General features: G+C 53.8%; 1 long non-coding RNA gene across 1 annotated transcript; it reads right to left on the minus strand.

Moving 5' to 3' along the window:
- Nucleotides 1-5,458: 5,458 nt before the first annotated feature.
- On the minus strand, nucleotides 5,459-14,766 carry LOC109493517. The gene is made up of 3 exons (XR_002147816.3): nucleotides 14,683-14,766; nucleotides 7,860-8,024; nucleotides 5,459-5,694 (listed from the first exon to the last, which is right to left on the minus strand). It is a non-coding gene; the product is annotated as an uncharacterized LOC109493517 (long non-coding RNA).
- Between the last annotated feature and the right edge of the window lie 5,490 nt (nucleotides 14,767-20,256).

The following is a 20,256-nucleotide window of genomic DNA, read 5'->3' on the forward strand; positions in this document are numbered from 1 at the left end:
GCTCTTTGGGAAGGTGGTGTTCGAGGAAAGGCCTGAAGGAGGTCACCCCCGGGAGCCACGGAACCTGGGGCTGAGCATTACTGCAGGCACGAGGCAGGAGCCAGCGGGCACCTCTTGCCAACTCCTCACGTGTCGGCAGGTGAAAGTCGTCCACGGAGGGAATATTTGCACCAGGGAAATCGGCGAGCTTACGGATCGGCCCCCACCCCCACCCTGTGCAGGGCCGGTGTGGCCGGAGGATAGTGTGCAACGGGGAGAGAGCAGAAGACAAAGTCGGCAAGGTAGTCAGACAGCCACCTGGCGTGGATGGGTCCTGAAAGCCATCTGTGGCAGGCAGAGTAATGGCTCTAAGTACGTGCAGGTTGCAAGCCCCAGAGCCCGTGAACACGGACCACGTTACCTCACGTGGCAGGAGGGGCGTCACAGATGTCATCCGGTTAAGGACCTTGCGAACACCCTGGATTTTCCAGGGGTGCAATGCACTCGCACAGAGTCCTGGTCAGTGGAGGAGAGAGACGGGAGTGTCAGAGGAGATGGGCCACGGAAGCCGACTTCTGAGCGATGGGGCCGTGAGCCGCAGAGCGCAGGCGGCCCCCTAGCGCGGCTGGGGAGGGCACAAAAGCAGATCCCGTCCCGGAGCCTCCAGAAGGAACAGGACCCCGCTGACACCTCGACTTCAGCCCACGAGACCCACGTGGGACTTCGCACCTCCAGAACTGTGAGCTAACGGGCTTGTGTCGTTTCAGCCCCTGAGTTTGTGGTAACTTGTTACAGAAGCAGCTGGAAGCTCATCCATCGCTACCAAGGTGGAATTTTCCCGAGCCTTCCCGGTGGGGAGACTCCGGAGGAGGTTGAGGGAGGACGGACTCGACCTGACTTGCACCGTCACTGGTTCCAGCCGCCGTGCCGGGGCAGAAAGAGGGGCAACAGGTGGAGAGTCGCAGTCGCCGGGCAGGGAGGCCGGCGGTGAGGAAGCAGCAGCTAGGTGGCCATGCGCTTGGAAGGTAGTGGCAACTGGGATGGCCGGCGGGTTGGCTGTGGGGTGCCCAGGAAAGAGCCTGATCGAGGACGGTGCCGAGGCTTTGGGCCTGAGCCGGGAGCGGGTGGCTTTTACCGCAAAGGGCGGTGAGACTATCGGATTCGAGGGGTGAGGGAGACACGGCTTGGCTTCAGAGGCCTCCTTGCAGGAGAGCGCAGAGTCGGGAAACGGGGCCAGGAAAGGAAGCGTGCCGACAGAGGAGGCCAGAGAAAGAGGAGGCTCCGCTACTCGAGGGGAGGGAGTGGTGCCCCAGGCCGGACTCCCGGCTCAGCACGAGGACAGGAAAGCCTGGGTGGGGCGCGCGCGGCCCAGGCCCAGGCCCAGGCCCAGGGCCGCTCCGGCTGATGGGTTTGTGCCCCCTTTCGGGCAGGTGAGCTGTGTCGGCTGGAGCTGGCGGAAGGGCTGTGAACAAAGATGATGCTAAATAGCTGTGTATCGCTTGCTGGGGGGAGTCGAGCACGGTGCCCTAGCGATCAGTGCCGAGCCCGGCTTTATTTAACATCTTTGCTAATTATGTGCAGGAGAAGGCAAAAGACTTGTTAATTACGTTCACAGATTATACAAAATTGGGAGGTGTTGAGAAGACCAACCATGACAGAGAAATCATTCAAAGAGCTCAGAGATATGGACAAGACATAAAATGAGGCTCAGTGTGCAAAAGTCCAGGAAGATGTAACCAGAGGATATTAATCCAAAACATTGGAATTCAATGGGCAGTAACCGCCAGGAAAGTAGAAATGCTAAGAAAAGGCCTATGGGTAATGTCGGACAACAAATTAATTATAATTCTACTGTGCAATTCCACAGCAAAATGGTCTGGTGTGATTTCGCCCCATACTTACAGGCCTCATTAGCCTGGGACGGGAACTCATAATCTTTCCCTTCCTGTCTCTCCCTGCGCGTGCGCACGCGCACACACGCGTGCACTCCAATGCACGCACACACGCGTGCACTCCAACCTACCTCACTTGGAATGCGTTTGTTGCCAGGGGGACTCAAGCGTAGAGAGCGGTTGAGCCTCCCAGGAGCCTTCAACCCTGCTCCCCAAAGTCCCTTCCTCTCCAAGGGGAGGAAGCACCACGGCCAATATCAGAGTTCTCGTGGCTGGTGCTCAGGTTGGGGGGGGGGGTGACAGAGGCTTCGCAGGTGCACAGGTTCAGAAGGGGCAGAGCTGGGGCCGCTGCGGACCGACCTGTGCCTCCTCAGTCCCACTTGCTGACTTGGCCAAGACATCCGCTGATGTCTGGGGGCGGGGCATTGTGCCGAACGGTTGATATAAAATATGTAATCTAGCTTTTGCAGTGGGCCGGGACGGTCGTATGATTCTCAAGCCCCTTCCTGACAGCAAGGTAATTTGCCCAAGATCACAAGGCCAGTTAGTGGCCGAGTCACGGGTATGATCTCTGGAGTCAGAGCTCATAACCACGTGTAATACAGCATCCCGGAGGGTGAGATAAGCGAGTGTTTTCTTTCATTTTTATTTTTATTTTATTTTATTTTATTTTATTTCATTTTATTTTATTTCATTTCATTATTTATGGAGGGAGAGCAAGCGAGAGAGAGCAAGAGAGAGACCGAGCGCAAGCAGTGGAGGGGCAGAGAGAGAGAGGGAGAGGGAGAGGGAGAGAGAGAGAGAGAGAGAGAGAGAATCCCAAGCAGGCTCCAGGCTCAGTGCAGAGCCCGATGTGAGGCTTGGTCTCAAGAACGGGGAGCTTGTGACCTGAGCTGAAATCAAGAGTCAGACTCTTAACCAATTGAGCCACCCAGGAGCCCCGAGCGAGGGTTGTTTTGGTTTTTTTTTGTTTGTTTTCAATTCCATCCCATTTCATTATTGCACAGGTGATTGATCCTGTGCCATATGGAGCATCTCCCTGCTTTTTTCACGGTACGACCCCATTGTTAGAAAGCTTGTAAGCCCTGCAATGAACGTAAATTTGCTTGTTAATTATATACACATACCACGGTACTACTGTATTAGGGATGTTACACGACTTACCCCCAAATAACAGTTTCAAGTACATAGAAGTAGAACTTCCGTTTTCTTCTCATCGACCTGTGGTGATTGCAGAGGCACAGCGCATGTTGGAGCCCTGGTTGAGGGAAGAATCCCTACAATGATAAGAAAGTGTAGGTACAGGGGCACCTGGGGGGGCCAGTCGGTTGGGCATCTGACTTCAGCTCAGGTCATGATCTCATGGTTAGTGATTTCGAGCCCCACGGCGGGCTCTGTGCTGACAGCTCAGAGCCCGGAGCCTGCTTTGGATTCTGTGTGTGTGTGTGTGTGTGTGTGTGTCTCTCTCTCTCTGCCCCTCCCCTACTCATGCTCTTTCTCTCTCTCTCTCTCTCTCAAAAGTGAATGAACATTTAAAAAAAAAATTTTTTTTAATAAAGCATAGGTATAATGGATTGAATAGTGTTCCCCCAAGGTTCAAGTCTACCCGGAACCTCAGAATGTGACCTGATTTGGAAATACAGTCTTGGCAGATGTAATCTGTTCAGATGAGGTCATACTGAATTAGGGTGGGTGCTAAATCTGCTGACTAACGTCCTTCTAAGAGGAGGAGACACAGAGCCCATATGACACTGGAGCCAGAGATTAGGTGATGTAGCCTCAAGCCAAGGACTGCCAGGAGCCACCAGAAGAGGCAAGGAAGAATGATCATCCCTTAGAGATTTTGGGGAAGCACGGCCCTGTCAACACAATGATTTCAGATTTCTGGCTTCTAGAACCAGGAGAGAACTAATTTCTGTTTTTTTAAGTTTATTTATTTATTTTGAGAGAGAGAGAGAGAGAGAGCGTGAGCACAAGCGGGGGGGGCGGGGGGGTGAGAGAGAAGGAGAGACAGAATCCCAAGCAGACTCTGCACCATCAGCACGGAGCCCGATGTGGGGCTCGAACTCACCAACTGTGAGATCATGACCTGAGCCGAGATCGAGAGTCGGACGCTTGGCCGACGGCACCACCCAGGCGCCCCAGATTTCTATCGTTTTAAGTCACCAGGTGTTTGGTGCTCTCTTCCTGCCACCCCAGAAAACTAATGCAGCTCCGGGAAGGCAGGGAGTCACGTAAGCAAGGGCATCATGCTCAGTGTGAGGCTGTTTACCTTTCGGAAACCCAGCAGAGTTCTAGAATGTTGGTCCTGGAAGGAGCCAACCCCACTCTTCCTACACAGAATAGGACCTCAAGTCCAGAGCTCAGCGGCCCCCAGCGCCCCTCCGCCAACCCCATCCCCCCAGCGGGGACGCTTTCCCTGCTCGGTACAGAGCCCACCTGCCCTTCTGAGTGTCCCGGCCTGACTGGTCACCCACGTCCGTCCTCCCGCCCTCTTCCCAGCAAGCAAACAAATCTTCTTGATCCTTTCACTTAAACGTCTCCCGTTGGAGACAATTTCTCTAAAATGCAAATCTATTCAGGCCCCAGCTTAAAATCCTCTAGGGGCTCGGCTCCCCCAGAAGCTTACAGGTTCCTTTCAGAAAATTTTTTTCTTAAGTTTACTTGTTTTGAGACAGAGATGGCACGGGTGGGGGAGAGAGAGCGAGGGAGAGGGAGAATCCCAAGCAGGCTCCACGCCGTCATCGCAGAGGCCGGCCCGGGGTCCGGCCCCACAAACCGTCAGATCACGACCTGGGCCCAAAGCAAGAGTTGGACGGTTAAACGACTGAGCCGCCCAGGCCGCCCGCCCCTTTCAGGTTCCCCTACCTGGGCTCCGGGGATGAAGGGGGTCCGGCACAGATCTGCCTGGAGGTCACAGGCTGGCAGGTGGAGGGCCGGATGTGGGTCCACCGACCAAGGTTAGGCGCCGCGAATGAGCCCACAGAGGTTGTGGTGTCTACCGAGCTGAAGGGGCTGTTGGGCAGAGGGTCGCTCTTGCAAAAGGATGGACGTGTGTTCTGCTCAAGGCGGTGGACGCACTCCAGTTCCCCCCGCAGACCCCAGCTTCTCTGGGCGGCTGGGCCAGGGTCCCGTCACGTGGCCGCCGGCTGCCTCTGTGTGCCCTCACAAGGCCGTGCGAGGCCTCCGGCTGGTGCGCCGGGTAAGGGGCCCCCTCACAGCCCCTCGTAAGGTCATCCTGAGCCTCCTGGTCGACCCAAAGCACCCGATTTTCCCATGACACCTGCTCCCTGGGAAGCTGGTCCTTCCCGTGCAGCGGGATCTAGCGGGAGAGGCCCCAGAAGACTCCACCCGAGGCTGCGTCCGCGGGGTCCTGAGAGTGGCCGTGCAGCCCCAGTGGGGATGGGGCGCGGTCGCCCCCCCCCCCCAATCCCGCCTCCCCTCTCCGCAAGCCCTGCAGCTGGGACGGAGAGCAAGCTGTCTCCAGGCCAGAACAGGAGCCAGCCCGTCCCACTGTGTCCCTCATTTCAAAGCCTCAGCATGGAGGGCCCCGTGGCCCTGGCGGGAAGAGTCTCTGGGAAAAGGAGTTTTGATTGCTGACTTTTTTTATTTTTCACAGTACCAGCAACTGCAGGGGACATTTGCCTGAGGCGACCGGCCATTCACTTCATTTGTGTTTCTTCTTTTTCATTACTGTCCCTGTCCGTGGCACGGTGCGTCCGAATCGCGGGCAGCCAGCGGTAGGAAAATGCCCACAGCCTCCTGATTCCTCGGGACCATTTCTCACCGAGCTCAGGCAGCCTCGCTGGGGAGAGTGCGGTGTCTAGAAAGAAGCAAGAACAGATTTTAGTGAGGAATACCAGCATTGGAGCGGGGACAAAAGAATGGACGCGGTGAACAGATGGGAGGGTGTTTAGCGAAGACTCATGATCTATGTGAACAGTGCAGGCTGGGACCTCCCTTCTTTTTGTTTTTGATGCATCAGGGTATGATATGATAGGATATGACAGAACGTGTCAAAAATTTAGGGGAAAATAAAACCCTGGGTTTTTTTTTTGAAACATCAAACTATTGCTATCAATAGGAACAGCAACTGTTCAAAAATTTGTTTCAGAACTGCCAAGAAGTGAGCGTTCGTGGAAAAAAAAAGTATTTTTCCCTGCTGTTTGCAAGGTGGACACAAATGAAAACAGTAGGAGGTTGACAACTTGGCACATGTCTAATAAATCTGAGGCATAAAAAGTCAACAATTCACCGTTCAAGAAAGCATTACCGGAATAAAAAGTGCTACGCGGAGAAAGAATAACCATTAAAAAATAGATTTTCTGAATTCAGTAAGTAATTTAGCCCTCAGAGCGCCGGTCTTCAAAACAAGGAAGCTTTTTCTTTCTCCCCGTAAGAGAGAGAGGGGCAGTGCTGAGCTCAGAACGGAGTGCCCTGCTGCATCTGAAATGAACCAGGTGAAAAGGCAGCTCCCAGAGAGCAGATGTTAGGGGCTCGGAGGGCTGGTGACAGGGGTCGGAGAGCGGGGACTTCCAGATCCAGGCTGCTCAGCAGCTCCGCGCAGGAGCGGGCTTAATTTGACAAGTTGGTCCAGTTATAGGGAATTCACGGATCGCGGTCCATGCCAAGCAGATTTGGCCACCAACAGCACGCCTGCGGCTGGCCAAGAGGACGGCAGGTGGGCGGCCGTCCCTGCTCTCCCCGCGCTAACGCCACCGACAGAGAGGCAGAGCCCCGGCGAGGGCGCGGGGAGCCCGGCCGGAGAAGCCGAGGGCTTCAGAGGGGGGACGAAGGAAGGAATCGCGGCCCTCGTATCACAATGGGGATGGTTTTTGTTCTCACCATTTTCTGTTCAAGCTCCTAATTCTTTTTTCCCACCACGATGAGTATGGTGGGGAGGAAGATGTTAAACGAATGTGAAAACTGTTGGTAATTCTCATGCAAGTCTCATGTAAACAAAAATATCAGCATTAAAGTTATGAATCCTAATGTGTGGCACGGAGCTAAAATCTGTATCTTTTTGAATTAGAGGAATATAGATATACAGCACTGAGTAGCGTCTCTGTGCAGTTCAGGAAACTGACACAGTCTCTCCAATTTATAGGGAAATTGACATAATTTTGCAAAAATGCAAAACCATTTGTGAACTGGGTTTTGCATAATGGGATTAATTTGGTTGACTGTCATATCCACTATGCTGCAAAATGCAAGTTAATCACAACATCATTTTGAGTTTTTTTAAGGGAGGAAAGAGAAAGGAAGAAAGGAAAGGCATTTCTCCCCCCTCATCCGACTATCTTTTCATTAAGAGAAAAATACCCATTCTTCTAGTCTGCACCTTAGGTAGCTTCAGGAAATAATGCGAGATGAATTTTGCAGTGGACGCCTCCATGAACTGAGCCGAATTGGCGTACCTCCAATGAGAAAAATTAACAGCTTTCATAGAAGCATGAAAAATTGCTTCCAAGGAAAGCCCGTCCTGTATGCTTCCGTGTATGTGTGCGTCTGCTCAGAGCTACACCGCACAATAGGGCTGAGGCCGTATCACACACATTTTGTCGCCACGCTCAGTTCCGTAGCGTCATTATTGTGAACCCTCTTTCCATCTACAGACAAGATCTAGATGATTCAGGAAGGTGCCAATTGTATCCAAGAAGGTACGATACGTGACTACGCTCGTCAGAAGAGCTAGGTTAAACCATGGCAACAAATAACCCAGAGTCTCCATGGCTCAACACAGGAGCTGCTGCTTCTTCTGCCTAGGTGTAGGGCAGTGGGGGGAGGTCTTCTCACGGGGGTGCCATAGCCCCCCCCCCCACTGATAGTACTTTATCTAGACACAGGCTCCGTTGAGTGCCCAGTCAGGACAAAGGGAGCAGGGGAGCCCACCAGTGAGTTCCCCGACCCTCAGTTCCTGCCTGGGAGAGACACTTTCACCACTGCCCGCATTTCCTTGCCCAAAGCAAGTCCTGTGGCGGCACCTACCTTCAGGGCAGCAGGGAGGACCAGATCTGTCCACGCGTCACAAAGGCCACGGTCATGTGTGGAATTTGTCTGTATCTCTCCACCGCTGTGAGGACTGGCCGTGAATCTGCCCAGCATGTCTCCTCTCGATGGTGGGAACCAGTGTGATGGAGAAGGGTCTCCTCCCTGCAGGGAAGGACTCGGCACAGGTGTCATTTAGCCTCGAATCAACTCAACCCAACAAGGACCAAGAGCCCACCCCAGGCCGGACACAGGAGAGGGGACGGTGACGAGGAAGACCTTCCTCTTGTCTGAAGGGAAGGACAGAATGAGCTCCTTAAGGCAAAGCAAAGTATCCTAAGTAGCACGACTGACAAGCACAAGATGGGGCGCCTGGGTGGCTCAGTCGGTTGGGCGTCTGACTTCGGCTCAGGTTATGATCTCGCGATCCGTGAGTTCGAGCCCCGCGTCGGGCTCTGTGCTGACGGCTCGGAGCCTGGAGCCTGCTTTGGGTTCTGTGTCTCCCTCTCTCTCTGCCCCTCCCCCCCCCAAAATAAAAATTAAAAATTTTAAAACCTTAAAAAAAAAAAAAGAAAGAAAAACACGAGAGCATCCGAGTGTGATGTGTAGGGAGCAAAACTCAGGAAGGCTTCCCAGGAAGAGACATTTCTACCGAGTCCTGAAGGGCCCAACAGGTGGGAGAAGGGAGGGGACAGCAAAGAACAGAGGCAAGTGTGGGAGACAGCGAGGGCTCCGGTTTGGGAAGAGCTGAGGTTGGCGGAGGGAATCGGTGCTCAGTGGCGGGTGTCCCGGCAGGTGGAACCCGGGCATTTACACTTGCTTTGTCAGCTCTGGGCAAGAATGGCTCCCGTGTCTCCCTGTCGGCGTCCCGGGTCTAGGGGCTCGTGTATGGGATGCTTGTGCCAGTGTCACACTCTCAAGAAGACAACGCCCTCCGGAGTCTCAGGTCCCCCTTCCGAAGCGTGTCGGCTGGGCCACCTGGACGGTGACACCTGACCTCCCTCGGCCTGTTTTCTCGTCTCTGTGGGTTTCACGTCTACGCGGTATGGTTGTTCAGAGAGCTTGAACAGATGAGGTCTGAAGGACCCAGCACGAGACGCTTGCCCCTGAGAAGCCGTGGTTGCTGGTAAGAGTTTATTGTTGGTTTGGTTTTAAGGAGAGAAACTGCTGATTAGCTACATGGACCCCTATGGGGGCTGCTCAGCTGATAACAATTCCCCTGGTGGCCCACGTGTCCCATTCCCCTGCCCCTCCAGCTGTGGCTGATTTACCCACAGGTAGAGACACCTCACGGCGCACCAGAAGGCTCTGTTGCCGAGACTGTGAGACTTGGACGAGAGACCCATGGAGCCACATCACTGCACGCTGTGCCCCAGGGAGCTGTTAGAGGTCGAGGCTCAGCTGTGGGGCTGGGCCCCGGGTTCTGCGGACCACCCCAAAGTCCTCTCAGCAGATCCCACTGTGCCGTCAGGACTGCCAGAGTGGCCGTCACAGCTGGCCTCCCGAGTAACCTTGGCCAACAAAACAGGCTTCCGAGGTAAAGGACTCCTGTTCCTCCAAAGGACTTCCAAGTAAGATTGGCTCGCGATCGATTTGATTCCTGTGATTCGAACAATCGTCACTGGTCAGTGGGTGGCACAGGGCAGGCTCCCGTGGGAGCGGTCCCTGGGCGTCTGAGTGAGCAGAGGGGGGCAGCCTCCGACCACAGAGAAGCTCCACAGGGCAGGGGTGCAAACAGCGCCCACACTGCACGAGCATCTCCAGGCGTGGGTGCTCTGACTCCGAGGGTTTGTCCTGCCGCTATGCCCGCGTAGACCCGCCTGGATTCTGCTTTGCAGGGAAGCCCCCAGGTGTAGTGATGAGCTCTGGTTCAGAGAGGGTGACAAACTGGCCTCCAGCCCCAGTGTCAGGCCTGTCTTATTTCCCTGGGGCTGGCGGTGGGGGGAGGAAGGAGGAACTAGCTTTATCAGTGCCCACTATGTGCCACATGCTGATTCACCTACTTCTAAGCTCGGCCACCTACTTTTGACTCAATGGGCAGTGGTCTCAGTGTGTCCCCAGCCACAGGTGGAGGGGAAATGAAGCCCCTCGCTTGTGGTCACCGGCTAGAAGGGATAGATGGAAACTGATTGCCAGTCCTAGCCTCTGGGACGCTAATGGTCTGAGCACTGGGCAGGTACTTCTCAAGGGATTAAGGAGGAAAGAAAAATAAAGGTAAGAGAGAGGCAGACAAAAGGGAGAAGTGGGCACTCCCCACTCCCCCCCCCCCACACCAAACAACGAAAAGAATCAGCCCCTCAAAAGTTCTTTCAAACATTTAGCCCCCTGCATCTTGGTAAAGTTCCACACTGTTTCTGGAGCACGGAGGGGCACCCTGTATCCATACACTTGATGTAAAGGTACTAATCCTAAGACTAGGAGGCCACCAGCTATTGACCAAATATAAAAGTAGAAACAGCTTGACAGACAGACAAAGCTTTAAAAACACTGAGGCCTGGGTCCTCCTCCAGGAGATGCTGGCAACCGATCTTGGTTGCATCCTAAATGCACAGAGGTTTGAAAGCTCCCCAGCCCTGTAGCGGTGAGCACACCCCGCATCCAGAGTGTGGTTGCTAATACCCTTCTCCTATAAAAAGAACCAGGGGTCTGTGGAGAAAGGGTCGGTTCCAGAATGGGGGCAAGGAATGTGAGATGGGCGCATCTTGTGGTGCCAGAAAGTAAGGAGGTGCTGAAACACAAAACCAGACCCATAGTGCCACCATGATGGGGACATGTCAGGAGGACACGGGAGCAATGGAAGGGACCTTCATTGGCTGACACGTTTGAGCAAATACATGAACGAGGCAGTGTCGGAATATAACTCCAAGTCTACACTGAGTCCATCCTGCCATAAATAAGTGATTGACTAAAGAAATGAAGGCGGAGGAGAATCTGCTCTTCAGAATTTCAAATTATTTGTGTGGAACCTCCACGCCGGAGGAGGTGGAACAGAGTTCTCTGCTCCTGGAGCATGCTGGGCTGCTCACAGGGCCTTCCTGCCCCCAAGTACAGCATATGGACAGGGGGAAAGGGCAACCTTCCACGGGGGGACCCTGACAGACACTGCCTTGGCCACGTGATCACATTTAACATCAACAATAAGAAGTGCCCTGACAACATGCACCCTACATGGGATTTCTGGGAACTTCCTCTCCTAGACCCATAAATGCAGTCTGTCTTAGCCTGTTCTCTGCTCTCACAAAGTACCATGAGTTTGATGGCTTGTAAACAGCAAGCAAGGAGTCCTCACAGCCCTGGAGCCTGGAAATCCAAGATCAGGGTGCCCGCGTGGTCCAGCGAGGGCCCTCTACTGGTTTGCAGACTGCTGACCTCTCGCCGTGTCCTCACCTGGTGGGTAAAGGAGCTAGCGGCCTCTGCGGCTTTTTCTCGCAAGGGCACCGATCCCGTTCACGAGGGATCGACCCTCCTTATCTGATCACCCCCAGAGGGCCCACCTCCAAATAAAACCACCCTGGGGATGAGATGACAAAATGCGAGTTTGGGAGAGACATGGGTATGTCTATAACATTACCCATAAGAAAACCATCCAACTCAATCTGAGAGACAACTCAAATTGAGAGACACTCTACAAAATACACAACCAACCTTCCTCAAAACCGACAAGGTCATTAATCTCAGCGAAACCTGAGAGGCTCAGCCAAGAGGAGCCTAAGGAGACCTGATAACTGAAGTAATGTGCTGTCCTGGACGCAATCCCGGAACAGAAGAAGGGGAAAGCTCAGGAGATCTGAATAATACATAGACTTCGGTTCATACTAATGCATCGACATTGGTTCGTTAATTGCCACCGACGTACCATCGTAATAGACAAGGCTACTAAGAGGGAAACTGGGTGTGTGGCATGTGGGGGCACTATATCGTCTTTGTAATTTTTCTGTAAGCCCAATTATTCTGAAATTAAAAGTTGACTGGGAAAAAAAATGCCACTCCCAGGGGATTTCACTGGACAGTTGGGGGGGAGGGGCGTTGCCTGGGACGCTGTGTGCGGTGGCTCCGCCATAATGGGAAAGTACTGACATCACCGGGCCCCTTTGCTATGCGTTTCTTAACCAGGATAGGAAGTGATCCATATGGGAGGCGTGGGGGTCCGTCTGAGGATGCCGGACAAAGGAGACCCGTCCCGTCACTCTGGTTCAGCCCCCCCGTCCTGCATCGCACTCTGTGGGCCCCCAGGTAAGGTTTCCTTTACCCGGCAGGTCCCTGTACTGGAAACATGGAAACCAATCCCTCTCTGCACTTCTGTGCTGACACAAGAACAGACATTGCAAATGGATATTCGTGCTCCTGAGAGGCTGTGTGAACGCAGTTGAACCTCCGGGCTCTGTGCCTCTGTTCCCACTACATACATGGTGACAGGCTCCTGAAGCCAGTCGGTCACCCTGGGGAGGTGGGGAGCTGCACGGGGCTGCCCCAGGCCGCGACAGGGGGGCGCGGAGGCCCCCAGGAAGTTTTCCATCCTCTTCCCAACCCTTAGCCTCCTCCCCCCCAGATGTCCCTTGGCCATGGGGGGAGGGGCCTGGTGGCCACCTCCCTGAGGACCAACACGGGCCTAGGAAAGGACGTCCTTGTCCAAGCTGAGCCAGCCCCTGGGGCCAGGGTTTGGCCTCCAAGTGGTCTTTGTTTGAAGATAATCTACGGGGCGGCTGGTGAGCCATCAGCAGGGGGCCAGGCCGACCCTTCTCCTCCACAGTGTATCCCAAGGGGCGCCCTCAGGAAGGGACCGACGCCTCGGGCCCCTGACCCGGCATCCGCCTCCCACCCCCACCGAGATGGGAAACTTGCGTGGCGGACCCACAGACTTGTTTCTAGGAAACCGCAGGAGCAACCTTTGTGATCTCACATATGCTTAACACAATAATAAATAATGGTTAACACGATAATAAATAAACAAATAACAATAATTATAACACGCCCCAAGCCTGTTGTTTCTCCAAGATTAATTTATGATGAATTACGGCTCCAATTCCTTGGAACACGAGCAAGGGGAGAGGAGAAGAACTTCTTTTATTCGCCATCAGGCACAGAAGGGGGTGAGAAACGGCCTCTCCCTGACCAAGCTCTTCCCGGGCCTCTGGGGACCCACGGGAGGCACCCAGAAGGGGCTCTCCTCCTAGCCTGTGCCCCTCACACCTCCTCTCCCCTGCCTGCTACAGTTAAGTTTTTTAGATACTTTACTCGCATTTCTAATTCAGTTATTCCTCTGAAATTTATTCAAAGGATTTATGCTTATGAAATTATAATATAATGCGGCCTATATGCCAATGAGCTGCAGGCAAAGAAAATAATTTTCTTCAATTTACAGTTATGAGGCTGGAGGAAAATGATGCCTTCTTATCACCTCTTTCTCTCTGTGTGTCTTGGCATTTTTTTAAGTCTTCAGAAGGCAGGAGCTGATGATGAATCCTTAAGCAGATCACACTGATAATTGTATTTCAGAGATGGCAGCTCCGTGAACGCTGTCCACCGCCCGTCGCCAGTCACTGGAGGTACCTGTGTCACCCGCTCCTTGTCTCAGAAACTCAGCCTCGGTATCGCCAGCTCGCCGGGGATGTTGTTAGATCGTCCGAGAGGATTATTAGATGGAAGGGAAATTTACGGACGACACTTGGTAACAATTAATCAGGAGCTGTTGGTAAAGTTAAGTTGGTTCTCTTATCCCTCCCCCCTCCCCGAGCTATAGACGTTGCGTCTATATGTCTAGGTATAGACATCTAATCGTAATAATATGCAGGCCTTGTTCCGATTGTCAAATGCCTCATTTTGTCACTCTGTTTGATTAATGGACCCTTTGGAGTCCCCAAAAAGTCCTCGTAATACAAATAAAAAGAATCATAAATATTGAATAAGCTCACAGCACAGTTAACCTTGACTACATTTTGGGACATTCTTGGAGAAAGTTTGCTATACGGAAAATAAATTGCTGTGGGGATTAAAAAAATATGCGCCCTCACACCAAATTGGAGATTTTGGACAATGTCACCCCTCTCACCTTGTCATTCTTATTAATCTGGTGTGATTAATTAGTTTAGTTAGCTTTACATTCAGGCCAGCAAAGGGTTGGACGGCTGGCGTGCTAGCATACTAGGGGCCCCGTGCCCCGTCTGCCAAAGGGATTCGGGGGCGAGGAGGGGCTAATGGGGACAGTGCTGTAACCCCACGCGGCACAAAAACGGGGGATGTGCACGGGCCGTTTCGGACGTCGTTTATGGGCAAGAGCCTGGAGGGGGGCTGGGGACTCTCAGCTGCTTTGGCAAAGGCCTTCTCTCCGTGGGTGGGTTCTCATCATGGAAACGCTCGGTTCTCTCAGACCCAAGTCTGCCCGCAGTAGCCGGGGCCCTTTGAGACGCCCCCTTACATTCAGATCGCAGACGGGACCGGTCAGTTGACCCGGAACACCGATCCCAGCTAGGCCGTAATGACCCACTGATTTCCTTCAGCCCCTAGCCTGTGGTGAAGGGCTGGGTGGAGACTGAGGCCCGGACCTACTTCTGCAGCGTGGTTGGTGCATGCCCGTGGGCACAGATTCGACCGCCCGGCTCTTGGTTTGCTCACCTGTGGACTGGGCGTTCCCACCTCGTAGGATGGTTATAAGGATGAAATGAAACAAAGGAAAAAAATGTGGCACACTGTCCAGCATATAAACAATACTCTGGGGGCACCTGGGTGGGCCAGTCAGTTAAGCGCCTGACTCTTGATTTCGGCTCAGGTCATGATCTCACGGTATTCCTGGGTTCGAGCCCCGCTTCGGGCTCTGTGCACTGACCTCATGGAGCCTGCTTGGGATTCTCTCTCTCTCCTTCTCTCTCTGCGCCTCCCCTGCTCACGCTCTCTTTGTCTCTCTCAAAGTCAATACATAAACTTCAAAAAAAAAGAAAACAGCCTCTGTAGTGGGTAGAATTGTGCCCCCCCCCCCCGAAGAGGTATTGATGTCTTAACCCCTGGTACCTGTGGGTGTGACCTTCTTAGTGTGGGCTGATGTAATTGGGTTGGAACCAGGTCACAATGGAGCAGCGTGGGTCCTCATCCAATGACAGGTGTCCTTGTAAGGAGACAGAAATGTGGACGCAGACACCCAGGAGAAGCCACGTGACCACAGAGGCAGAGATAGGAGCGATGGATCTCTGAGGCATCCAGGGGCCTCCAGAAGCTGGAAGAGGAGAGGAAAGATCCCCCGCCCCGCCCCCAGAGCCTTCAGAGGGAGCGTGGCCCTGCTCACACCTTGATTCTGGGCTTCGGGCCTCCAGGACTGAGAGACTTTGTTTCTGTTGTTTCGGCCACGTTTTCGGTGCTCTCGTTCTGCAGCCCCGGGAAACTGATCCACGCTGTCGATGGCGACCGTGATTTGGTCTGTGGGGAACAAGAGCAGCAGGGCTGAGGACTGGGCCTGGTCTGCGTGGGGCTGGTTTCTCCCGTCCGCGCTTCCCCAGGCAGAGTCAGGATCACGCCGGCGGCCTCCCACCGCTGACGGGGCTGCGGTGGAGGCCCGCAGGCCCGCAGCCCTACCTGCCAGGTGAGGGACCGCATCGGGGTACCCTGGCGCTCCCGAGGGCCGGCTCTCGGTCAGTCGTCCTAACCCAGACCCCGCGGAAGTGCTGCAGAGGCAACGCGACCCGTGATTCGGGGGACCGGGATTCATTCCGGTGTATCGGTTTATGTGGCCTTTTCTCAAGTTCCATTGTTATTTCTAGATACAGGCAAAATTCAAAAGAACTCAACTACCCTAATACGCCCCAGGAAATTATCTGCTGAAACATAAGGCGCCTCACGTTAGGTACCAAATATATAACGGAGAAGTTGGAAGTGAATGCAATTTTGTATGTGGAGACTTGTTTTCCTGTTGACGTTTCGGGATAAATCCAAGAACTTATTTCCTCCTAAGTGAAAACGTTGGCCCCCGTCACGCTGAAAACGACACTTGCCTCTGCTCTTTCTCCCGGCATCGTGGCCCTGACGTGCTCCGGCGGTGACACAGCCCTTCCAGGCCCCGGCTGTGCCCCCCCCACGTCCGAAAGGCCATCACACTCGGCGAGTTTCTGCAAACGCCGCGTGGACTCTGGTCCGAGGGAAGAGGGTGGCTGGGAGGTCCTGAGAGCGGGCTCTCCGAGTGGGGCGGGCGGAGGGTTCAGGGTGCGGGCTCGTCAGAATCCCCTCCGTGGGGAGCTCTGACTTTGGATCTCCGGCTCAGGTCACGACCTCGTGGTTCGTGAGTTCAAGCCCCGCGTCGGGCTCCACGCTAACAGCAGAGCCTGCTTGGGATCCTCTCTCTCTCCGTCCCTCTCTCTCTCTCAAAGTAAGTAAATAAACTTAAAAGGAAAAGAAAGGGAGTGGTTCAGGGAGCACGCTGATCCGGGCGGGAAGGTCAGGGCTGGGGAGCATCATAGGACTTGGAGCCAGGCCGTGCAGCCGGCGGAGTCAGAAGTCAGGGTGCAGCGGGCAGGGAGACGAGGGACGGAGGGCAGTGGGGACTCTCGGCACAGACGACTTTTCCGTGAAGCCGCCCCCGAGAAAGGGACACGGAGGCCACAGGCCACGAGTCACAGGTGTAACCGCCCGGGTGTGCCTCTCCCGGCGCCTTCCTGCTCAAGGCTACCTGCCGTCTCCTCCCTGCGTTCCTGTGCCGGCGCGGTGACCCTGGGGGGTGCATAGTGACCGTGAATGTTTGCTCGGATGAATGACTCAATGAGCAGCAGGACTGGGCACATTTCTGGGCTGGGAGCGGAGAGCCAGCGGCACGCGAGGGAGGGACACCTACGAATGAGGTCCTTCCTGCAGGAGAGGGGGGCCCAGACCCCACTGTGTGTGGCCACAGAACCCTGGTGTCGGGGTGGTTCCTCCCAGACGCTCCTGCCACTTTCGGGGTGCAGGGAAGGTGAGGTTTTCTGAGAAGGAGGGAGGAGTCGGTGGGAAGAAGGTGGCAGAGGCAGTGAAGCTCCGAAGGCTGAGCCTGGCAGGGAGGAAGCGGGGGCCTGCCCGGCAGCCGGGGATGGAAGAGTGGGGGGCTGGCCGAGCAGGGGGCAGAACAGTGAGTCAGGGGGGCAGCAGAGGGGGTAATGAGCACCCTTGAAGCCCGGACCCTGGTGCTCCGGCCTCATGGACATCACGTGGGCAGAAAAGGGGCGGCGGGACCTGGTCTCGCCCATGATGGGGAGTTTTTCTTGGGAGGCAAAGATTTTAGGTGAGTCTGCGACGTGGGTCTTAGCGATCTCGGGTGGAGATGATTGTTCCGGTATCCCAGGGGGCTGAGACGTTGCGTCCTCCCCGAAGGCAGGCACTGGTTTGGGAGGGAATCCAGAAGTGCAGCTGAGCACACTGCTCACTTCGTGATTATCTGAAAAGATCTCAAGCGGCACACGAGCACCTATTTGAAAGATGCTCACATTTGGGTCTCCGTCCATATTCACTAGGGTAGCGGTAGCTGTTGGGACAGACGAACCCAGCCTCGTGCGGCCTCAGCACAGATTGTTTTGTCACGCTGGGGGCAAGAAAGGGGCATCGCTGGTCGGTGCCTCACCCGGGCCGCTCTGGGTCTGAGGTTCCAGGCTCTCTGACGGGCAGTGAGCCTGGGCACCGACGGAGAGGGAGCCCCGCAGGTGCAGGGTTTTCATCAGCCTGGCCTGGAAGTGTCCACAGCGCTCCCGCGTCCAAGCGACTGGCCCAAAGGGCCCCGGGGCCCCGAGTAACCACAGGGGCCGGAGACTGTAGTCCAACTGTGTCTCTAACTACAGGAGGAGACAGGGTCGGTGGACTTGTCACGTGGACTTTCCGCTCCCCCCCCCCCCCGGGGGCTAGAGTAAGGGGAATAACAGGTGTTTCTGAAACTGGAACCTATGAGCTGGTTGCTTGAATTTATGCATTGATCCAGCGAAAGATTTGTGCCGAAACATCATGAATTGCTCAAATGTAAACCTGTACGCAGCTAACAGGCCCCAAACAAAGGTGATCCGTGGCCGTAAATAAAGGAAGAAATGTTGTTCATTTCTTGCCAGCATGGATAGTTCTTCAGTACCTAAACCCGGGATTTTTAAACTTTTCCGTCCGGAACTAACTTCCAGCCCATCTGTGGTCGCGTGTTGTGAATGCACATTACACTCTCTGTGCCCTCTTGTGTTCCCGAAACAAACGTTGGGTCTTTCGGATGTATTCTTCACTGGTAAGAGACGGCGATACTCTGGCTGACATTCCGAGGGTGACACTCTCATGTCCAACGTGTCACTTCCTTCTTTTCGAGGTGAGAGCATCTCCATCTGTGTGAGGCACCCCCAGGTGCGAGGGGGTGTTCTGCTTTCACAGAGTCTCAAGTCATCATCTGGAACGTGGTGGGGGCTTTAGGTGCCGGCAAAGGAGGCTGGGGGTTTTCAGATTTACCCCCAAATAAAGTGCTAAAGTCGTGCTGACGGTCTTACGCGCACGCGGGGGGGATGGTCTCTTGGAGGGAACAGGGTCAGTGCTCAGTGGCAGACGCATGGCCCCTCAGAGAATTTGCGGTCCCCCGAAAGACTCTCCCCTCTAGCAGGGGATGGCCCCCCCCCCATTATGGGTGCCACGCGGGACTGTAAAAAGACTTGAAGCCCTGTCAAATGCCTTTATTAAAGTGGGAGTGGTTAAATGGTTATCTTTTTATAAAACACACATGATTATTATAGAAGATTTAGAAAATGCAGAAAAGCATACACAGCAGCTGTATATTTCTGCTGCTGCTGTTGAGAGAGAACCACCGTTAGCATTTTAGACAATTTCCTTTCAGGCTTTTTTCAGTGCATACGTGATTTACAAAAATCAGCCTCATGCTGTATGCACTGCTTTACAACTTGATAGTTTTCATCCAATGGTAGATACATCATGACATTTCTTTAATGATTTATAATGGATATATTACATACCCTTACGGATACCTACTAAAATTTCTCCACTATGGACTGAAGGTGGCGAAAAGAGTAATACGCAAATATTCATGCCTATCTCTGACTATTTCTCTTGGATAGATTTTTAAAAAAGCATTCACGTCTTGAAGGCTGTAAGTGCGGTGTGTAGTGTAACATTGTTGGGTACCTACTGCCCAACTGCCTGCAGGATCTTGTATCCCGCCCCCTGCCCCCACCCCAATGGTCAGAGAAATGTCTTTAATGAAGTCAAAGGCTCCATCCAATTGGCCAGTCTAGGGTCAGATATCATGTTCTCTGTTCTCCATGCATGGCACAAAACAGATACTCGATGAATGTCTGTTGAATGAACGGACAGGTCAATGACGGATGGGTAAGCCCCTCTGTTGTCTCCGCTTAGCCCACCTCTGCGGGTTTTCCAATATGGCAGAACTTCAAACGGACACCAGCGATGTCACACAGCAGTGACTGCAGGAGTCGCCATCCCCCGGGTGCCTTCTAAGGACCCCGTGCTTTACGTACGTATAGCTGATCCTCACTATTTGCAGATTCCATATTTGTGAATTTTCCTTCTCACTAAAATGTATTTGTAACCCCCAAATCAACACCCACGGTGCTTCCACGTCACTCGTGGGTACGTGCGGAGCACCAAAAAACGCGACGCACACGTTCCCAGGTCCAACAGGGCAACACTCTGCCTTCTTGTTTCAGCTCTCCTACGGTAAACACCTGTCCTTTTCATGGTCTACTTGGTACCATGCTGTTAATTGCTATGCTTTTTGTTGATGACTTTGCAGTTCAAAATGACGCCCAAGTGTGGTGCTAAAGACTGTGACGTGCCTCATGGAGAAAATAGGTATACTAGGTAAACTTCATTCAGGCCTGAGTTATGCTACTGCTGGCCACGGGTTCAGTGTTCGTGAATCCACAGTAAATATTAAATAAGGTGTTTTTGGGCGGAAACACATAAAATAAGGTTCTGTATACATTGGTTGAGGCAGGTTGTGGCCAGGGGCTTGGGGGAACCTAGTCTTGTGCTTCCCCCTAAGAGCGATTGTCCAGCATTTACTAATTCCATGTTCACGTGACTTCATAGAGCGTGACTCTCTTGAACAATGAGAACGGACTGTGGTTCCTTGTCCTTGGAATGACACCGTGGGCACTGTCCCCGTTTCACAGAGATGATGTCTAATGATCAGCACTGGATAACAGTCAGATTCTGAACCCCCCTCCATGGGACCCCAACGCCATCCATTTTCCAATGCACCCACCACTGATTCCAGCCAGAATCGTGGCGCTCTAAGCTTGCTGTCGTCCTTCTCTGCTCTGTCTTTCTTTGGCCTGTCCTACATTTGGAGCTTCTCCAGGAGGCCAGCACAGACCGTCACACCAGGCCTCCATCCCACGCATGGGATGGCTTCCCCGGAGGACAGCGGCCTGATATTCTGGAGTCAGGA

The sequence above is a fragment of the Felis catus genome, chromosome D3 (genome assembly GCF_018350175.1).
Source record: "Felis catus isolate Fca126 chromosome D3, F.catus_Fca126_mat1.0, whole genome shotgun sequence".
Classification (NCBI taxonomy): domain Eukaryota; kingdom Metazoa; phylum Chordata; class Mammalia; order Carnivora; family Felidae; genus Felis; species Felis catus.